The sequence below is a fragment of the Lepus europaeus genome, chromosome 4 (genome assembly GCF_033115175.1).
Source record: "Lepus europaeus isolate LE1 chromosome 4, mLepTim1.pri, whole genome shotgun sequence".
NCBI lineage: Eukaryota > Metazoa > Chordata > Mammalia > Lagomorpha > Leporidae > Lepus > Lepus europaeus.
Genome location: NC_084830.1, coordinates 156,010,674 through 156,033,772, shown reverse-complemented (window position 1 = coordinate 156,033,772; position 23,099 = coordinate 156,010,674). Strand labels below are relative to the sequence as shown.

At 40.6% G+C, this 23,099-nt stretch overlaps 1 pseudogene; it reads right to left on the bottom strand.

The window, feature by feature from the left end:
• Positions 1–9,484: 9,484 nt before the first annotated feature.
• Positions 9,485–10,073, bottom strand: LOC133758824 (eukaryotic initiation factor 4A-I-like; annotated as a pseudogene).
• Positions 10,074–23,099: the final 13,026 nt, after the last annotated feature.

The following is a 23,099-nucleotide window of genomic DNA, read 5'->3' as shown; positions in this document are numbered from 1 at the left end:
TTTTTTGCCAGAGTGTCTTGGCTTTCCATGCCTAAATACTCTCATGGGATCTTCAGCCAGATCCAAGTGCCTTAAGAGCTGATTCTGAGGCCAAAGTACTGTTTAGGACATCTGCCATTCTATGAGTCTGCTGTGTATCCCACTTCCCATGTTGGATCGTTCTCTCCCTTTTTGATTCTATCAATTAGTATTAGCAGAAACTAGTCTTGTTTGTGTGATCCCTTTGACTCTTAGACCTCTCAGTGTGAGCAATTGTGAATTGAAATTGATCACTTGGACTAGTGAGATGGCATTGGTACATGCAATCTTGATGGGATTGTATTGGAATTCTACTGAAGTCTATTTTATAATCTATTCAACAGGCAAGTGAAAAATAAGATTTTCAGAGGATAAGCATCACATTTAATTTTAGAACTGCTTTAAACACTCAGAAATTGGGTATTGTTTTGTAAATATGGATACTAAAGAAGATACTAAAGAACAAGATAGTAATATTTATTTGCCAATATAACAAACCAATGTGTATTTCATAGTAAATTTTTATAACTGCCAGCCGGTGCTGTGGCACAGTGGGTTAAGCCGCTGGCTGCACTGCCAGCATCCTTTATGGGTGCTGGTTGCAGTCCCAGCTGCTCCACTTATACTGCCCATGGTGGCCATTTGGGGAGTGGACCAGCAGACTGCAGATCTTTCCCTATCTCTATCCCTCTCTGTCTCTCCATGATTTTCCCTGTATTACTCTGCCTTTCAAACAAATAAATGAATCTTTTTAAAAATTGTCATAATTAAATAAATAGTAATAGCTTCTGTATCTTCATTTAAAAAGCCAAGCCATAAATAATATCTTAGAATAACTTACTCATGTGTGTGCTCAGGATAAATATTTGTTAAATATTTAGCTCCTGTTAAATGAACATCTTGGGCAGTTTCCATTACAAAAGCAGGACAATTCATTACCAGGAGCAATGGCATCCCTCAAACGTGAGACAGAAGAGCTCCACACGTGTGGCTCATATTGTAAAAGCCTTCATTATGTGAGATTGACACTGGCAGTAATAGAAGGAAATCACGTCTCGATTAAAGTAAAGCTACCAGTGCACACAGAAGAAGCTTCACATCACCTCCTTGACTCCAACAGGTCGTGAGTTTGATTTTCTATTCACCCCTATTCTCTCTCCTTGACCTTTTCTTTTTGCTTTCTCCCCTTGCTGAATTCAACTGTTTATCAACAAACATCCACCTGCTACTTCAATTAATGTATCTCCTTGTCTGAGACTTCTATACAAATATTCCCATTCCTAAGCTCAGTGATAAAAACAAAAATAGGAAACAATGTGTACATAACTAATTTTTATCAGGTAGAACAATACCATCTGAAAAATATCATAAACATCATTCTTTGAAAAGTTAAATATGAAAAAATCCACTCAAATATAAATAGTAAAAGCCAACAAGGAAAGTCATATTCAACTTATAAATAGAGATAATTAGTTATGTTTGGACAAATATTGAGAACAAAGATCCTCTTTGTAATGAAAATCAAAATTGCATTTAGAAAAAGATTATGCTTAAAGGTTATATGAGGAAAACAAAAGTAAACCTTCAGAAAGTTAATGTTTCTATCAAGTATTTTTAAAAATATAAATGATGTTCATTTTGACTATTACAGTAGTTATATGCTTGCTGTTTCAACTAAGAACAGAAGAAAATATTTTCTAACTGATAGTACTATAGTATGAAGTGATTTGTTCTAAACATGTACTTCCATTTCACCCGTCCTGTTTAATAGAATACATTTGTTATAAAATACACTTGTTTGAGGCTGGCACTATGGCATAGTGGGTAAAGTCTCCACCTGCAGCGCCAGCATCCCTTAGGGGAGCTGGTTCAAGTCCCGGCTGTTCCACTTCCGATCCAGCTCTCTGCTATGGCCTGAGAAACAGTAAAAGATGGCCCAGGTCCTTGGACCCTTGCACCCACGTGGGAGACCTGGAAAGAAGCTCCTGGCTCCTGGTTCTGGATTGGCACAGCTCCAACTGTGGTGGTCAATTTGGGAGTGAACCAGCAGATAGAACACCTCCCTCCCTCTCCCCCTCCCTCCCTCTCTCCCTCTCCCTCTCCTTCTCCCTCTTCCTCTCCCTCTCCCTCTCCCACCCCCGCCTCTCCTTCTCTCTCTGTGTAACTCTCACTTTCAAATAAAAATATAAATCTTTTTCTAAAAAAATAAAAATAAATAAAATAAAATACTCTTGTTCACTCAGTTCTTGGCTAACAAAAGACTCCTTAGCCAGAAATTTCAACTTTCTACAAGGAAATGAATACATGCTCTCATCTCAATCTGAGGAAAAGTTGAGGCTGTGCAAGGTATACCCCCACGGAGCTGGCAGTAGTTCCACCAGGGAGGTAAGGAGAAAAGCTGGGAATCTAAAACAATAACGACCACAGGAGTCTTCCCTATCCGCCGCGAGGGTGGCAGTGCTGATTAAAAGCGCTCACAGCCTGCCAGGTCAGAGGATGCCGATTTTCAATTCACGCCAATACCATGTAAGTATTTCACTTCAAAAGTGCATGACCCAGTCCAGACAGAATATTTTACATATTTATTTGCCTTGAACTCAATTCAGCCTTTATTTTCCCATTAAAAGGAAATGATTTCAGGACATTTTTTTCTCAAGAAAATATATTATCCTTCAGTGTGCAATAAGGAACCAGACAGTCTGGGAACTTTCTAGGATGGAGTGTATTGACGTTGGAAATGATAGTTAAGCCGCAAGTATGTAATTTAACCTAGGTTCAGTTCACATGACACAGAAAAAGTAATGCACAAAAGCTGCCCTATTTAAATCAGAAATAAAAATGATTAAACTGATGCAGTTGATGATATGTCTGGTATTTTAACTTAGAACAGCACCAAAAACAGCTTAAAGCTGTTGAAGTGACTTTTTTTAAAGATTTATTTATTTATTTGAAAGTCAGAGTTACACAGAGAGAGAAGGAGAAGCAGAGACAGAGAGGTCTTCCATCCAATGGTTCACTCCCCAATTGGCCGCAACAGCTGGAGCTGCACCAGTCCGGAGCCAGGAGCTTCTTCTGGGTCTCCCACAGGGGTGCAGGGACCCAAGGACTCAGGCCATCCTCCACTGCTTTCCCAGGCCGTAGCAAAGAGCTGGATTGGAAGTAGAACAGCCGGGTCTTGAGCCGGTGCCCATACGGGATTCGGAGCCAGGAGCTTCTTCTGGGTCTCCCACATGGGAGAACCGGTGCCCATATGGGATGCCAGTGCTTCAGGCCAGAGCATTAACCTGCTGTGCTACAGCACCAGCCCCAATGAAGTGATTTTAACAAGCCAAACTGCTTACTGGTAAAACAATGAATAAACTACTCACTGAATGAACTGGGAAATACAAGCAGGAACATCAATTTGTGGATCAACATTAATGACAAATTGTACTCTGTACCATTACCTTTCATTAAAAATTGCAAAAACAATGCAAACATTTACCACTAAAATCCTTCAGAATTTGTGGCTTGTATAGCTGCAGAGTCACTACCCTAGACCAGAGTATCTCCCTCTGTCACAACACTAGAGCAGGAATGTGGCCTCGTGAAGATGCCTGTGTCCCACGCTTAACTGCCAGACTTCGGTTCCCAGGTCCAGTTCCTGCTTCCAGCTCCCTGCAAACGCAGACCCTGAGAGGCTCAGCTGGGTCCCTGCCAGGACTGGGAGACCTAGATCAAGCTCCAGCTTCTGGCTCCAGCCCTGGCCCAGCCCAGACCATTATAGGCGTTTGAGTAATAGGACAGTACATGGAAGTGCAAGCTCTCTCTCTTCTCTTCCCATTTCTCTATCAGATAAATAATAAAAACAAAAATTTCAAAAAATATGTATCAAGTAAGGTTGCTGTATATGTCACTTATCTTGAAATGGATTAGATATTCTAATTATAATGCATATTATTACCCCCAATATGAAAAAAAATTACTCACTGGGTACTATCTCATATTCTGGTGGTATTCTTTTAATTTTATATGTTATCTCTAATCCTCTGATAATCATTATCTTTATATTATTATCCCTGCTGTATAGACAAGTAAACTGAGGCACAGATAAATGTAGTCTCATATAGAAAAGAAATAGTTAATAAAGAAATCAAGAGTAGGGGCTGGCACTGTGGCTCAGCGGGTTAACGCCCTGGCCTGAAGTGCTGGCATCCCATACGGGTGCCCATTTGAAACCCATCTGCTCCACTTCCGATCCAGCTCTCTGCTATGGCCTGGGAAAGCAGAAGATGACCCAAGTTCTTAGGCCCCTGCACCCACGTGGGAGTCCTGGAGGGAGCTCCTGGCTCCTGGGTGCAGATCGGTGCAGCTCCGGCCATTGCTGCCAACTGGGGAGTGAAACATTGGATGGAAGACCTCTCTCTCTCTCTCTACCTCTCCTCTCTCTGTGTAACTCTGACTTTCAAATAAAATAAATAAATCTTTTTTAAAAAGCAATCAAGAGTAAAACGCACAATTGCTTGACCCCAAAGCCCACTAATGTCAAGTACTCAAACATCAGTCTAAGTAAGAATCTCTTTAAACAGTGTCTGAATCCCATCCCCAGACAATCTAAGGAGGCTGAGGTGAGGACCATGAATCTGCATTTGTAACAAGCTTACGTGGGATGCTTTCTCTCCTGGGCCAAGGACCACACTCCCTCCCTCATAGTCCCTCATAAAATGCAGAATAAATTGGCAGTGAATGCTCCTCTGACTGTCTGGAAACCTGTACACAGTTCAATCATTTAAAGGCCCATGCAGAAGTCTGCTTTCATATTGTATCTGGGAAAAGTGCATTTTCTCTTCATGAGCTGGAAGTTTTGCAATGCCTATCCCCGCTCCACTAGGAAATCATTTTCAAACCCATCAAGGTTTCCTAAATTCCCTAGTAAGCCAGATAACAGAATTTTCAGAGAAATCACCACATACAGAGATTTTATGAAACATATCTTTAAATTTTAAAAATTGAAACAATGTAAATAAATGAAATGCTCAGTAGAATGCTGTTGTCTCCAGTGATGATGGACATAACACATTCAATGCTCATTATTTCAAAAGGACTTTGATAAGGACTCTCATTATCAACTCATTTGTTTGCATGCAGTTTTACTTTGATGAACGTATTCATTTACTCTGGTTTTAAATACTTTAAGGAGGATTCAACAAAACTGAGTAGCAGGTATTTCCTTTTGTAAAACGCACATACACACATTAACGAGCAATAGTACTGTCCAAAGATGATTCACTCAAGTGATTAACTAAACAAGTAATTCTGTGAGATCTGAGGCAAATGATGAAGTCTTCAGTCTACATGTCTTCTTTCTACAATGGGGCACTCATCAGGATATGTCACTTTCCAGTGGTTTTAGTTCTTAGAAAGTTTGCTCTCCTATGCAAGATGTTCTTAATTGGGATTCATGAACTGCCCTCCCTGGAAGTATTTCAACTGTGAACCTGAGCTCCTAGGCAAACGTTTGCTTACTGTCAGGTGTTTATCTTCATCAGCTCAGCCACTCAAAATGAGTGAGGAACCACGCACTGATCTCAGAAACACTGCCTTGCTGCAAAGAATCACTCCTTCTGACTGAGTCATGGAGAACTTGGCAATCTACAAATCTGACACCTTCCCAGCCCTCAGCCTTTCCACTAATGTTTCCTCGGATTTCCATCTTCCCTTCTACAGATGAAACTTCTCTGGTTGTCCTCGCTTTCCATTCTGAGGTGTCTTCTGAATATTTATGATCTGTCTCACTTCCAGGTTTACTAGATACTTATTTTAAAGCATATTAGCAATCACTGCACTTTTACAAAAATGAATTTAGATAATCAATTTTTTCAAATTGTAATTAGCACAAATTACAATATAATTTACTGTTCTACTAGTATTTAAGACAAGAAGTGAAAACAGCATTTTAAAAGACAAAATTTTGGGAGCCAGCACAGTGGCGTAATGGGTAAAGCCGCCACCTGCAGTACCAGCATCCCATATGGGACCTAGTTCAAGTTCTGGCTGCTCCACTTCTGATATAGCTCCCTGCTAATGTGCCTGGGAAAGCAGCGGAGGATAGCCCAAGTCCTTGGGCCCCTGCACTCACGTGGGAAACGTGGAAGAAACTCCCAGCTCCTGGCTTCGGATGGGCTTAGCTTTGGCCTTTTCATCCATTTTGGGAGTAGACAGTGGGTGGAAGACCTCTCTCTCTCTCTCCACCTCTCTCTGGAACTCTCAAAAACAATGAAACCCGGTCATTTGCAACAAGATGAAGGACTCTGGAAAACATGCTGAGTGAATTAAGCCAGTCCCAAAGGGACAAATATCATGTTTTCCCTGATCGGTGACAACTAACTGAGCACCAAAGGGGAAACCTGTTGAAGTGAAATGGACACTATGAGAAACAGAGACTTGATCAGCTCTTGTCCTGACTGTTGATGTACAATGTAATACTTTATCCTTTTTTAGTATATTTGTTTGTTCTAGTACTAGTGGTTGAACACTGTAAATAACATACAATTATTCTTAGGTGTTTAAATTTTAACTGAAAAGTGATCCCTGTTAAATATAAGTGGTAATAAGAGAGGGAGGAGATGTACAATTTGGGACATGCTCAATCGGACTTGCCCCAAATGGTGGATTCCAATACAATCCCATCAAGGTGGCATGTACCAATGCCATCTCACTAGTCCAAGTGATCAACTTCAGTTCACTGTTGATCACACTGAGAGGTCTAAGAGTCAAAGGGATCACACAAACAAGACTAGTGTCTGCTAATACTAACTGATAGAATCAAAAAGGGAGAGAATGATCCAACATGGGAAGCGGGAGACACAGCAGACTCATAGAATGGCAGATGTCCTAAACAGCACTCTGGCCTCAGAATCAGCCCTTAAGGCACTCGGATCTGGCTGAAGAGCCCATGAGAGTATTTTAGGCATGGAAAGTCAAGACACTCTTGCAAAAAAAAAAAAGAAAAAAAAAAAGGAAGACCTAAATGAAAGATCTCTGCGAGTGAGGTCCCAGTGGAAAGAACGGGGCCATCAAAGAAGGAGGTACCTTTCTCTGAAGGAGAAGAGAACTTCCACTTTGACTATGACCCTGTCAGAATAAGATCGAAGTCGGCAAACTCAAAAGGCTTCCATAGCCTTGGCAACTCATGACTAGAGCCTAGGGAGATTACTGACGCCATAAACAAGAGTGTCAAATTGTTAAGTCAACAACAGGAGTCACTGTGTACTTACTTCTCATGTGGGATCTGTCCATAATGTGTTGTCCAATGTGAAGTGATGCTGTAAATAGTAGTGAAACAGTATTTTACACTTTGTGTTTCTGTGTCGGTGCAAACTGATGAAAATTACTTGGTATATACTAAACTGATCTTCTGTATATAAAGAGAATTGAAAATGAAAAAGACAAAATGTTGCATATTTCTCTAATGAAACAATCTTCTGTTTGTTCTAATATTTAATGTCATTCTGGAAAATATTATCAAACAAGCCCCTAAATATTCTGCTTTCCCTTGATCTACGTTAATGTACTTACAGTTCTTTCATAATACAATCCACTCACACAAAATAGAATAGGATACATTAAATAATAAAAATAGAAGTGTTCATGACTAACTGAATTCTACTTTAATAGAACTGCTGGAATATTTAACTATGATTCCTCCTAAGTTGAAAGAAATTCTATGCCAACCTTCAGGAGAGGTTTTTAAACTGCCTTTTCCTAAACCCTACATTATGCTTCAGGTTAACTACAGTGGCATACATGAATAAAATGAAAACAGGTGTGACCAAGGAACATATGTTGTATGAAATGAAGAGTATAAAAGAAAATAAAAACACATTTCAGAGAACAGAGACAATCAAGAACAGCCAAACAGGACAGCAGTTGCATGGTTTTAAGGCAGAGTGATTAGAATATATTGTTCTTTGGGGTGTTATGCGTGAAATGAGAGAGCATTTATTATTTTTATATGAGTTAAAGACATTAAAAATTTGCTCTGATAACCGCATTCTATATTGTTTCAAATATCTAGAAATCCACCTGCCCCTCAAAACACTATCTATTTATCTTAATAGTGAATCATGTAATGCATTAATTCCTCGGCACATATTTGATAGCTCACTCAACTAAGCCTCAAAGGAATCCAAAGTATAATTGAATTTTGATAGAAGAGGAAAAAAAGAGATGGCACAAATGTAAATGTTTGCTGATGGATCAAGCAGAGAATTTTACCCAGCACTTGTCTTTATAACATCTATAATTACACTAATACGTTCAGTAACAGTCGTATTTTATTTACCAACAATCACAATGTCAGAGGTACTATGCATTATTTATTTCTTATAGGTCACCACCTGTGTGTGTGAAGATTTACTGAATATAGCCATAATAATGCATTTACAGGCAGTCTCTAACTTCACCTATAATCACAGAACTGAGTAGTTGATGCAGTCAGCATTTTTTTTGCATTTGTGTGTTAAGTTATACTTTGTAATAATCCTTCAAGTATAATAAAAGTATCATGAGATTAAATTACAGCCATATAATTGGCACTTTCAATGAGAAAGAAAATGTAGTTTTTCCTTCAGTGAACTACATCTTGTGGGAAATACTTAAATGGAAATTCTTGATTTGTAGAAAGCTTAAATTAAGCTAATGTATGAAACTTGCATTTTTGAAACTGATGAATGCCAAAAACAAAAGACAAAGTGTATTTATATAAACGTTTGCATACTTTTTTAAAAAATTCATACAGACAGCCATCTGGCAATAAAGGCTGAATTTCTAAAGAGTCTGAGTTATAATGTGAAAAAAACTCTGTCCGGGGACAGAAAAAAAATAATAAATTGACATGCTGGACAAGTCAAAGTCTTTTTTTGGCAGTTTCCAAGTCATTTTATTCAGAATTTCGTGTTTGCTTCCTGAGTCAATGAATACTATACGAATCAATGGCTACCATTTTCACTCCCCTGCTCCCCCCGTTGGGTTCAATCACTGGGCAACCTCACTAGGGGCCGCTGCCTGCATGTTTGGTCCCGCATGTGAAGCTGAGTGACTTGTCTCGGCCTCTGAATGAAGTTCAGAGGAATTCAGCTGCGGTGGGAGAGCCTCTGGGACCTGGAGGTAACTAGGTTAGGGAAACGGATTAGGGTTTTTTCTTTTTCTTTTTCTTTTTTTTTGGGGGGGGGGGGGGCGGGGGAGACACGCCTGGGGCAAGAGCCTGCCCCAAAGAAAAGGGTTTCTAAAATCGTCACAGTTCCTTCTTTTGCCTCAAAAAGTGACATTTACTCAAAGAAGAAAAAAAATGACAAGATGTCCATCCCTTTGCTCCCTCCCCTCCCCCCTCCCATGGTTCCTCAGCCCCCCAGGACTGAACCCCAGCTGGGGCTAGGTGGCAGGACAGCCCCCTCAGATGAGGTGAGCAACATTGAGGGGCATCTCCTCAAAGGTCCCAGTGTCTCAGAGTCCACTTGTCTTCTGTCACCATGTTAATAGCCACACCCTTAGGATCGAAGCGTCCTCCATGGCCAATTCTGTGAACCTAGTTTTTCCTGTTGGTGGGAAGGTCATAGTTGATGACTAAAACTTGCTGCACATCAGTGCCTCTGAACAGCAGGTCAGCGGTAATCAGTACTCTGCCGGAGCCAGAACGGAGCTCCCTCATGCTCACATCTCACTCCTTTGGGTCCGTATCTCCATGTGTGGTGAAGTCTGGGCGTGCATCTTCTCATTGAGCCAATCGACCTTTCGAGTATTGATGAAGACGACAGCCTAGGTTATGGTCAGGGTTTCGTACAAGTCACAGAGTGTGTCCAGCTTCCACTCCTCGCGTTCCACGTTGCTGTAGAACTGGCGGATACCCTCCAGGGTCAGCTCCTCCTTCTTGACAAGAATCCAGATGGGGTCCCCCATGAAACTCTTGGTCACCTCGAGCACAAAGGAAGGCATTGTAGCAGACAACAAAATCACCTGGTGTTGCTGTTGAGCTTCTGGAAGATGTCACAGATCTGGTCCTTGAATCCACGGCTCATGAAGGAGTTGTTTGTACCCCCATGTTTATTGCAGCTCAGTTCACAACAGTTGTGATATGGAACTGATCCGGACATCCATCAACCAATGAATGGATAAAGAAAATGTGGTAAATATACACTATGCAAAATTACTCAACTGTAAAAGAATGAAATCCTGTATTTTGCAACAAAATGGATCAAACAGGAAACCAATATACTTAGTGCAATAAGCTAGTCCCAAAAAGACAAACCTATGTTGTTCCAGCCTGTGGTAGCTATTTGAGTACAAACAAATGTAATGCATATGAGCAAAATCGATATTTTGATATTTGGTTATTGTTTACAACCCTTATCTCTACTGTTGAGGAAAAGTGTTTTTATCTTCTTACTATTTGTTGAATTCTTTACATAGTGAAGAGTTAAGCTTATGATCATAAAATAAATTGAATGTATGTTACTGCAAAAATTAAAGGAATAAGAAAGGAAGGAGGAGGGAGTGCAGGAACATGGGAGGGAGGGTAGGGTGGTAAGTATCACTATGTTTCTAGATCTGTATAAATGAAATACATGAAGTTTATTCAGCTTATATTAATAAAAATTATTCAAAAAATTAAATAAACATGACAGTTCATAACAGCTACACTGACACATTAAATGATTATCTTTTCAAGTGTTTTCAGATAACAGTACAGGAGGGAATATTACCACCTATCAAATAATTACATCTACCACATATCCCACTTGTTCATATAATTTTTCTTTTGGTTTCCAATCTGTAAAAATGTCCATTCTGGATGTAAAATTCTACCATTTCTTGTTGCTAACTTTTATCTTTGTTCTCATAAAAATAATGGTTAGAAAAAAAAACAGTAACAACAAAAATGGAATGAAAATCTATTCAACCACCTGAAAAATATCTGACTCAGTAATAAATTTGTAGGAGGACGAGGAAAAAAAATACACACACACACACACACCCCACACTGTGTGGTTCTTGCCTCAAGATTATTTAAAATAGTTATTTTGCATTTTTGTCATTGAAGGCATGTTGCTAAAGGCTGTTTATAAATGACAAAAAAAATGCTCAAAATTCACTCATAATATGCCTTTATACATATATCTTCCTTGCCACATTTATTTACTTTTTACTATTCACAACTGTTAAATGTAAGACACAATTCAATATAAATTTAATGGCTCGCATTCAATAGAGTTTCCCTACATTATATGAATTGTGTCAGCTTTTGCTATCTTGCCTCAAATACTTGTAGACTCCAGGGAATGTGCAACTGCTAAAAGCAAATTATAGTTTCTGATTCAAAGTCATGCACCTCTCAACGTGTTATAAATTCAGCAAAACGACGAGTTCTACTCTGTAGCAAGTTCAGAGGCATATCAGCCTTTGTTTTTTTTTTTTTCAAACTGGAGACCCATATCCTTTTCTTCTTACACAAAGCCCACATTCATTTTGCAAGAAATGCTGCTATAAACATGGGGATGCAGAAGTCTGTCAAAAAGACTGATTTCATTTCCTTTGTATATATATACCTAGGAGTGGGATGGCTGGATTGTACCGCAGTCCATTCTAGTTTTAGCTTTTTAAGACACCTGCATTCTGTCTTCCCAAGTGGTTGTATTAGCTTTAAGTCCCATCAACAACGCCCAAGTGTTCACTTTTCTCTACATCCTCATCAGCACTTGTTATTTTCCATGATTTTGATCATAAGCATTCTAACTGGTGTGAGGAGACATTTTATTGTGGTTTTGGTTTTTATATCTTTGATGACTAGTTATTTTAAGCAGTTTTTCATCTGCCCATTAGTCATTTGTGTTTTCTTTTGAGAAATGTCTATTTAAGACTAGTGACCAGCCGGTGCTGTGGATTACTAGGCTAATCCTCTGCCTGCGGTGCCGGCACCCCGGGGCTCTAGTCCCGGTTGGGGCACTGGGTAGTAGTCCCAGTTACTCCTCTTCCAGTCCAGCTCTCTGCTGTGGCCCAGGAAGGCAGTGTAGGATGGCCCAAGTGCTTGTGCCCTGCACCCGCATGGGAGACCAAGAGGAAGCACCTGGATCCTGGCTTCGGCTGGGCGCAGCACACTGGCAGTAGCAGCCATTTTGGGAGTGAACCAATGGAAGGAAGACCTTTCCCTCTGTCTCTCTCTCTCTTACTAACTCTGCCTGTCAAAAAAAAAAAAAATTTGGTTCCCTTTAAAAAAAATGTACATTTCTGTTATTTTATATACTTGTCGATCTTACAAGAATAGCAAATAATATATGTGTGAGGTAATGTATACAGTATCTCAATATATATACTGTGAGACCTGAGCCTGGATCAAGGTGTAACTATTTTAAATTAGGCCTCCATCTTGTAACTTGGGCCCGACCAGCCCCTGAACCGTAAGCCAGAAGCTCCTAAAAGTAAATAAATGAACTCCCCTTGCAATAAACTCTCCTAGCAACAGTCGATTAACAGATAACAGAGAAATACCTAGAGTACCTGGTGTCAGGGCAGATAAGGTGACTGATAGCTACCCGAGACTCTGCAGTTCGGCACGTACACCCCAGCAGCTCGGACCCTACGCTTCGGCCAATCAATTCAAAAGGCATCAACCCCAAAGCCATCCAACCACATTTAGTAGGTCCGTTCCCCCACTGGACGCACTAATCAATTCTAAGAGATGTCCTTTGAATTTCCCGCGGGATGAGATGATTTGCTAAATGGTACCATGAGGTATAGAATGTCTCTGAAAACCCTATAAAAACCCTGTTAACTGAAGGGTTGGGGCTCTCAATTCAGACCTGCTGCATCGGTGTTGACTGAGAGTCCAGGCCCGGACCTGCAATAAGGTGGTCTTTGGGGACAGCTGAACTGGGCATAACAATACATTGTATACAAATTTCAAAACATGTTGTACACATCTCTACAATTTTTAATTGAAATGTTAAAAAAAAAAGAATTATCACACAAACCAAATGTAAAGCCAGCAAAATAAAAAGCTGAAAATCGGAGGCTAAAGAGATTACTACTGAATTTTATTCATAGTTTTTAAAACTATGATACATATCTAAAAAGAGACTATCAAATAAAAATTTTATACATAAAATGTACATGTAAAAAATAAATGATTTCCCAATTTAACTTCCATCCAGAGACCCACTTGAAAATTAAGAGGAGGTTTTAAAAGGCTGCAGAGGAAACAAAGGGAATTTAGAAACAGTCTTAAAACAGTGCCTAGCCACTGTCTACACTGTTATTTTCCACAGCTGTTGAGCATCTACACAGGAAAAGCATTGTATTAACCACTCTGGGAATGAGAGTTTAGATTAACACAGCTTCTGTCTTCACAGAGGTCACAATCTAGGGAAACCACAATCTACCTACTTTGCAATCAAAGTGTGTGTCTAATATCCCCAAGGAGATAAAATTTCATTTTAACAAATGGGTTGTAACACTGAGCTTCAGGAGACAATTTTATAGCTGGTGTTTTCAAATGGGCCACAAAAATAGTATAGGCCCAATGCAGTGTTCAGACGTGGTGGGCATTCTGTAAATATTTGTTACTAACCCTTGCAGTAAATTCCATTATCTTCATGCTCACAATAGTAATACAGCGGCACCCCCAAAACTCTATATTTAGCAAGAACAAGATATCCACCTTCCTTCCTCAGGAATCTCCAAATTTACCATGAGAAGAGCTAGGGAGTGGTGATCACAGTTTATTGTGAAAACAAGTTGCCTATCCCACCCTTCTGGATGGTGTTTTGTTCTATCTTGAGCAAGCCAGACAGGACAAAGGATTGTAAGTTAGGCCTTCTGATGGGTTTTGTCCCCTCCTAGTTACTGAATAGCAATCTGATAGTCAAGGTTCCCCCCCCCCTTGGAAATTGTACTTAAAAACCCCAGCCCACAGGGTCCTTTGGGATTTGCTCCTCATGCGGACCCCCTCCATGCCACTCTGGATGGAGGTCTTTAACTCTAATAAACCTTGCTTTTAAACCTTTAAAAAAAAACTCCAATTTTCAGCTTTTTATTTTGGTGGCTTTACATTTTGGTTTGTGTCATAGTTCTTTTTTTTTTTTAACATTTCAATTAAAAATTGTAGAGATGTGTGCAACATGTTTTGAAATCTGTATACATTGCATATATATTGAGATAATGTATACAATTACCTTACACATATATTATTTGCTATTCTCATAAGATCAACAAGTACATAAAATAAGGGAAATACACACGCACACATGTGCACACCACACATGCACACACACACCACACACATGCACACACAGCACTGAGGTGACATGAAAGAACCAGTCAGGAAGTACTGAGCCTCAGCAGCTGACAGTATGGACCAGATGTGGATGTGTGTGTTAGCTCACCTACAGGAAAGATCAGGACTCCGTTTTATCAACTTGTCACGAGCGTTACTTGTCACACAGCTCGACAAGGCTAATGCGACCAATCGGAGCACAGGGAAGAATCACACAGAATCGCGATAGTCTTTTCAATATAATTTATTATTCAATGATCAACACCACTCAATATATATATATATATATATATATATATATATATATATATTCAAGGCACACACCTAAAGGTCTATACCACTCAATATGTCATTAATCCACAGGTCATAACACATCTAGGAGTAAGGCGATTTCCAGAAATATCCAGCAATGGTAATAAGTATAACACATACAAAGCATAAAAGCACAAAAGCATAACCAATCTAAACACTCATGTTAAGATGTAATATGAATGCTGCCTTCTCAAGGTTCATATCTCGGTCATAAAAGCTTTAAAGTCCAGAGTGCAAAGTCTCCGTTACCACTCGGAGAGACGGATCTCACAGCAGTCACTTACAGGCAGGAGTCCTGGGATGACTGCACTCTGGGCAACAGACTCGGAGTTCCAAGATGGACAGCAAGGTGAAGGGTTGGGGAGGTCTCCTGATGAGAGGTCCGGTCTGGCTCTGATGTCACCTGATGAGAGGTCCGGTCAGCAAGGTGAAGGGTTGGGGAGGTCTCCTGATGAGAGGTCCGGTCTGGCTCTGATGTCACCTGATGAGAGGTCCGGTCTGCTCCGATGTCAGCTCTGGCAGCAGCTGGGACACCCAGGCGAGGTGGCTGCAGCATAGTGGTGAGCAGAGCTTCAGTCAGTGAAGACTTGAGCAGAGTTTCACTTGCACTGAGCCATGGCCCCCAAGGGGATGAAGAGCAGTGGCAAGGCTTGCCTTTTTATCCCCTCTCTAGGGTAGGTGGGCGGTGAAGGTGTGCCCTGCTGTGTCACCAATTACAAGCTCATCTTTTTGGGTGTCATCAACCAGATGTTGGTGCCTGGGTGTGACCAATCGTGGTGCAGTGGTGAGGGTGAAGTAACGCAGTAGCCAGCTGGTTGGCTTCTTCTTATGATGTAATGCCCCCCAGTCCTTATCAGGCCTCACCACCTGTGTCTGTTCTGACAGATGCTCTGGGCAGTTCCTGGTGCTTAGTGGCCTTAGTGAGGTAACTCCATTTTGGCTTTGCTTTTTCTCTTTCTTTTGACTTAGCAGTGCTCTGTAACTCTTTTGGGACTCCTATGGGATTTCCCCACACAACTCAGTCAGTTTTCTCATGTCCACAGTCCCTCAGTCCCTAAACTTTCATTTCCTCATTCCTACAACTCTAGATCATCAGACAGAGCTGTATCAGAAACTCAAATAATGAACACTTATAAGTTCTTTTAATGGGGTCCAGAGCCTCCTGTAATAGCAATCCAGATAATTTAACTACTTAGTTAAGTAACCCCAAAGTCCTGTGACTAGTAATGAGGAAAGGTCTATGCATAACACAGATGACCCTCAAATGCCACAGCTTTCAACCAGAAAACAACACTTTTAATCCTGATCAGATGCATGCATGTAAAAAATGCTAAGATAAACTCCATCCATGTCCATTGAAATTTGATATTTTCAATTCCATTCATTCTACTCTATTATTTTTCATTTTTTTAATGGCAGTTAAACCCATTAAAATTATCATACTCAATTTGAAGACACTTTATAGCAGGAAGACTGAGATGATTCTTATCCTCACATGCTTGAATATTAAGTCTCCAATTCTATCCTATAAAATACTATGTTACATATGTATTATCGTAAACCTTCTCAATAACTGCCAAAGGCAGACAATGATGTGCCTATATGACAAAGATTAGGTAATTAAATTATGTTCCCATGGCCACACAGGTGATAAATGGCACTGTAGGCCGGCACCGTGGCTTAACAGGCTAATCCTCCGCCTTGTGGCGCTGGCACACCAGGTTCTAGTTCCGGTTGGGGAGCCGGATTCTATCCCGGTTGCCCCTCTTCCAGGCCAGCTCTCTGCTATGGCCCGGGAAGGCAGTGGAGGATGGCCCAAGTCCTTGGGCCCTGCACCCACATGGGAGACCAGGATAAGCACCTGGCTCCTAGCTTCGGATCAGCACGATGCGCCGGCCGCAGCGGCCATTGGAGGGTGAACCAATGGCAAAAAGGAAGACCTTTCTCTCTGTCTCTCTCTCACACTATCCATTCTGCCTGTCCAAAAAAAAAAAAAAAAAAATGGCACTGCAGAAAACCAAACTGAGGTTGACCTGATGTCTAAGCTTACCATCTCTATGACACCATGTTGTTCCTCAGAATTCAAACTGTCATGGGTATGGACCAGTGAAGGATATGAGATGTATGCTGCAGGAGTTATAAAGTTAGAAGCCAAGATTTCTGTGAGTTAGACTTGCTAATTCAGTATAAACCTATTGTTTGGGTCCAATTTGATAGACACAGTCACACAGAGATGGACACCATACTCTCTTGTCTTAGCCCCAAATCAGGAGGTGAACCTGAATCCTGGATGCGATCTGACAGGGGAGAAGATAAGGAAGGCATTTCAAGTAAACAATCCAACTGGAGCAAGGAAAAATATCAAAAAACATGGTATTTGTATGTTTGCAAATTTGCAGAGGGCATCAATAAAAAAAGACTAATGTGGAGGAAAACACTCTAATAATACTTGCAACTTGAGATTGACAGAGGTGGGCTGAAGCCTTATCACCAAGGGAATTGACTGTGTGCCTTGTGGGACACTTCATGCAGGACTGTATCCATGATAAGGAAATGACAAGTCCTAGCTGCTGCTTGTAAAGTTCTCTAAAAGACAGCAAGAGATATGTCACTCACTCTGAGCGTTTCATCGAAACACCAAGCATGATTGCTTCAGAACATATTCAGAATGCTTGATACTCCTCCCATAAAGAGGTAGATTCTAATTCCCTGCTATTAAGTCAACATAAGTGTTAATGACTCCCTTCTTTGAAAAATTTCTAACAAAAATGAGAAGGAAGTGATTATAGGTGTCCTTTAAGTCCCGGTCAGGAGTCAGGTAATAAGTGCTTCCACTTTTCTCTCTCAATATTCATTACACACCCAAAGCTAACGTAGAGGTAAAGACAGAGGATGCTGATTGACACATGAGACTAGGATGACATAAAATGCAAACCAGCGGTGCTATCGCAAAGCAGGGAGAAGCACATCACAAGAACAACAAGCATTTTCCCCAAACACAGAGCCCAAGATAAGGGTTTTGATGCAAGGAGTTATTTTGGATGGCACTGCAAGAAGTACGGTGAGTCTACTGGGCATGGAAGGAAAGGAAGGAAGTTAATAAACACTGTGTGGTTGAAGGGATCATCTTCCTACTGGAGATTCTCTGGGTGATAACATACAAACTTCCCTGCAGTTGTGTCGCATTGGGTCAGGAATCTGGGGTATTTCCACCAGTTCCTAGCCTTCATTGATTAGGTGACCCCAAGGGAGTCAACTCCACAGCACTGCTGATTGGTCCATCTGTGCACAGGGCACATTCCCAGAGCCAGAGTATGTCTCAAGCAGAATCATGGGTGAACTGGCACTCTTCCTGAAGGTGTACCTTGGGGAGGGCTGAGGGGAGGCAGGTGAGGCAGAGTATCTACCACGGTGTCTAACTGAGCAGGTCACTGAACCCAGAACCGTGAGTGAGAAAGAAAAGAAAAAAACCAAGGAGGTGATAAGAAAAACATTCTGTAGAATACTGACTGTGAATCAAGTCTAGGGGAGGCAGAGAGTGACAGGTGGTGCTTCGCAGTTCTCTCACTTAAAAATCACAGATTGATATTTTACCAGTTGATATTTTAACTGCCACTCTGCACCAGAAAACTCCTGAGAAAAGCTAAGTTTTCCAAAGTTTCACATCTACAATTGGTATGAGTTCCATAACATTTACTCCAATCTTTTCACTATTACATACCTCTTATCTAATAGATCTTTCACCCTAAAAAGAAAAAAAAAAAAAAGAGGGACAAAGAGGAACTGGCATCCAGCTGGGGCAGAAGCAGCCCTAGGCAGTGGCTTTTCAAGTGAAATCAAAGTACAGCAGCCAGCGTGAGAAGGTCTCCTTTGAAATGTGCAGGGATGCTTTTCCCCAAGAACTCACCTTTTCTCCATCTTCATATCTTCTGTACTTTTTGAAGAATTAAAGGTAATAGAAATTCTCCCCAGAATGTTGCTGTCTAGGAACATTAAAGTATTTGATATATGGTAAGTGAGAAAACCTAGATTTCCCCCAGCCTAGTGATAAAGAGTGAGGCTGAATTATTGAGCGTGGTCATGTACTAGTAATCCTCCAAAACATAATTTAGCATATACCAGAGGAAGAAAATTTTTCTAAATCCATATACATCACTGGCTTCGAGGAAATGACCTCGAGAGTTAAAAATATCCTCTAAATCAGAAAACTTAATTGTAGCTTCGACAGCTCCTTTCTTAGCTCCTCTAATAATGACTCTGTCCTTTGTTCTAGACCCTGTCTAGCGTACTTGGGCCTCATTCCTTTGTAATCATAACCACTACTCTACCACCATTGGCTCTACTCCCAACCTGTGTGTACTGATGGTCCTCTTCCCCACTTAATGCTGTATAATTGTTCAAACCTGGTAAATGCCACTCTTAGGATCATTGGTTACTATCCTCACCCTGTCTTTTATGACCTTGTCTAAATATGATCAGAGTCGGCAAACTTGGAAGGCTTCCATAGCCTTGGCAACTCATGACGAGAACCTAGGGTGGTTACTGGCGCCATAAACTAGAGTGTCAATTTGTTGGGTCAACAACAGGAGTCACTGTGCACTTGCTCCTCATGTGGGATCTCTGTCCTTAATGTACTGTACATTGTGATTTAATGCTATAACTAGTACTCAAACAGTATGTTTCACTTTGTGTTTCTATGTGGGCGCAAACTGTTGAAATCTTTATACTAAATTGATCTTCTGTATATAAAGAGAATTGAAAATGAATCTTGATGCAAATGGAAGGGGAGAGGGAGCAGGAGAGGGGAGGGTTGCGGGTGGGAGGGAAGTTATGGGAGGGGGAAGCCATTGTAATCCATAAGCTGTACACTGAAAATTTATATTCATTAAATAAAAGTTAAAAAAAATATATCACTATTAACACAGCACTTGATCATTACAGGAAGACAGTAATCTCAGCATTGTAGTCTACAATGGCCTAGACACATAACCTGGAGTATAAGAGCATGCCTTTATCCACTGGAAAGATTCTGCTGGAAGAATGATTTATCAGGGAGTGTAGACACATTTGAGATTTTAAAACCTTATATTTGAAAGGTTACCTTCTGCCAGCGCCGTGGCTCAACAGGCTAATCCTCTGCCTAGCAGCGCCAGCACACCGGGCTCTAGTCCTATTTGGGGTGCCAGATTCTGTCCCAGTTGCCCCTCTTCCAGGCCAGCTCTCTGCTATGGCCCGGGAGTGCAGTGGAGGATGGCCCAAGTGCTTGGGCCCTGCACCCGCATGGGATACCAGGATAAGTACCTGGCTCCTGCCTTTGGATCAGCGCTGTGCGCTGGTCGCAGCGTGCCGGCCGCGGCGGCCATTGGAGGGTGAACCAACAGCAAAGGAAGACCTTTCTCTCTCTCTCTCTCTCTCTCTCTCTCTCTCACTATCCACTCTGCCTATCAAAAATAAAATTTAAAAAAAAAAAGGTTACCAACTCTTCTGAACAATGATTATATGTAAAGTCAAAAATATGACACTAGAAGACTACTACAAAATAGGGATATATTATAAGGTCAATAATTTTTTTCTTTTTTTTTTTTTGTAAATATAAATTTCCAAAGTACAGATTATGGAGTACAATGGCTCCCCCCCCCCCATAATTTCCCTCCCATTTGTACCACTCCCATCTCCCACTCCCTCTGCCATTCCATTCAAATCAAGATTCATTTTAATTATCTTTATTACAGAAGATCAATTTAGCATATATTAAGAACAGATTTCATCAGTTTGTACCCACACAGAAATCCAAAGTGTAAAATACTGTTTCACTACTATTTACAGCATCACTTCACACTGGACAACACATTAAGGACAGATCCCACATGGGAAGTAAGTACACAGTGACACCTGTTGTTGACTTAACAATTTGACACTCTTGTTTATGGCGTCAGTAATCTCCCTAGGCTCTAGTCATGAGTTGCCAAGGCTATGGAAGCCTTCTGAGTTCACCGACTTCGATCTTATTCCGACAGGGTCATAGTCAAAGTGGAAGTTCTCTCCTCCCTTCAGAGAAAGGTACCTCCTTCTTTGATGGCCCTGTTCTTTCCACTGGGACCTCACTCGCAGAGATCTTTCATTTAGGACTCCGCCTTTTTTTTTTTTGCCAGAATGTCTTGGCTTTCCATGCCTAAATACTCTCATGGGCTCTTCAGCCAGATCCAAGTGCCTTAAGGGATGATTCTGAGGCCAGAGTGCTATTTAGGACATCTGCCATTCTATGAGTCTGCTGTGTATCCCGCTTCCCATGTTGGATCATTCTCTCCCTTTTTGATTCTATCAGTTAGTATTCGCAGACACTAGTCTTGTTTGTGTGATCCCTTTGACTATTAGACCTCTCAGTGTGATCAATTGTGAACTGAAGTTGATCACTTGGACTAGTGAGATGGTATTCGTACATGCCACCTTGATGGGATTGTATTGGAATCCTCTGCCACGTTTCTAACTCCACCATTTGGGACAAGTCCGATTGAGCATGTCCCAAATTGTACATCTCCTCCCTCTCTTATTCCCACTCTTATATTTACCAGGGATCACTTTTCAGTCAAAATTTAAACACCTAAGAATAATTGTGTGTGAATTACAGAGTTCAACCAATAGTACTAGAATAAACAAAAATACTAAAAAGGATAAAGTATTACATTGTACATCAACAGTCAGGACAAGAGCTGATCAAGTCACTGTTTCTCATAGCGTCCATTTCACTTCAACAGGTTTCCGCTTTGGTGCTCAGTTAGTTGTTGCAGATCAGGGAAAACAAATGATATTTGTCCCTTTGGGAATGGCTTAATTCACTCAGCATAATGTTTTCCAGATTCCTCCATCTTGTTGCAAATGACCAGGTTTCATTGTTTTTGACTGCTGTATAGTATTCTATAGAGTACATGTCCCATAATTTCTTTATCCAGTCTACTGTTGATGGGCATTCGGGTTGGTTCCAGGTTTTAGCTATTGTGAATTGAGCTGCAATAAACATTAATGTGCAGAAGGCTTTTCTGTTTTCCAATTTAAGTTCCTTTGGGTAAATTCCAAGGAGTGGCATGGCTGGGTTGTATGGTAGGGTTATATTCAGGTTTCTGAGGAATCTCCAGACTGACTTCCATAGTGGCTTAACAACTTTGCATTTTCCCACCAACAGTGGGTTAGTGTACCTTTTTCTCCACAGAATCTATTCCTCTCCAGCATCTGTTGTTGGTAGATTGCTCAGTGTGAGCCATTCTCACTGGGGTGAGGTGAAACCTCATTGTGGTTTTGATTTGCATTTCCCTGATTGCTAGTGATCTTGAACATTTTTTCATGTGTCTGATGGCCATTTGGATTTCCTCTTTTGAAAAATGTCTATTGAAGTCCTTGGCCCATCTCTTAAGTGGGTTTTTTGTTTTGTTGTTGTGGAGTTTCTTGATTTCTTTGTAGATTCTGGTTATCAACCCTTTATCTGTTGCATAGTTTGCAAATATTTTTCCCATTCTGTCGGTTGCCTCTTCACTTTCCTGACTGTTTCTTTTGAAGTACAGAAACTTCTCAATTTGATGCAATCCCAAATGTTAATTTTGGCTTTCACTGCCTGTACTTCTGGGGTCTTTTCCAAGAAGTCTTTGCCAGTACCTATATCTTGCAGGGTTTCTCCGATGCTCTCTAATAATTTGATGGTGTCGGGTCATAGATTTAAGTCTTTAATCCATGTTGAGTGGATTTTTGTGTAAGGTGAAAGGTAGGGGTCTTGCTTCATGCTTCTGCACGTGGAAATCCAATTTTCCCAGCACCATGTATTGAATAGACTGTCCTTATTCCAGGGATTAGATTTGGATCCTTGATCAAATATAAGTTGGCTGTAGATGTTTGATTTTTGGTGTTTCTATTCTGTTCCATTGGTCGATCCATCTGTTTCTGTACCAGTACCATGCTGTTTTGATAACAACTGCCCTGTAGTATGTCCTGAAATCTGGTATTGTGATGCCTCCGGCTTTGTTTTTGTTGTACAAGATTGCGTTAGCTATTCAAGCTCTCCTGTGTCTCCATATGAATTTCAGCATCATTTTTCCAGATCTGAGAAGAAGGTCTTCGGTATCTTGATTGTTAATGCATTGAATGTATAAATTGCTTTTGGGAGAATAGACATTTTTATTATATTGATTCTTCCAATCCATGAGCATGGAAGATTTTTCCATTTTTTGGTATCCTCTTCTATTTCTTTCTTTAAGGTTTTGTAATTTTCATCATATAGATTTTTAACATCCTTGGTTAAGTTTATTCCAAGGTATTAGATTGTTTTTGAGGCTATAGTGAATGCGATTGATCTTAGAAGTTCTTCCTCAGCTGTGACATTGCCTGTGTATACAAAGGTGTTGATTTTTGTGCATTGATTTTATATCCTGCTACTTTGCCAAACTCTTCTATGAGTTCCAATAGTCTCTTAGTAGAA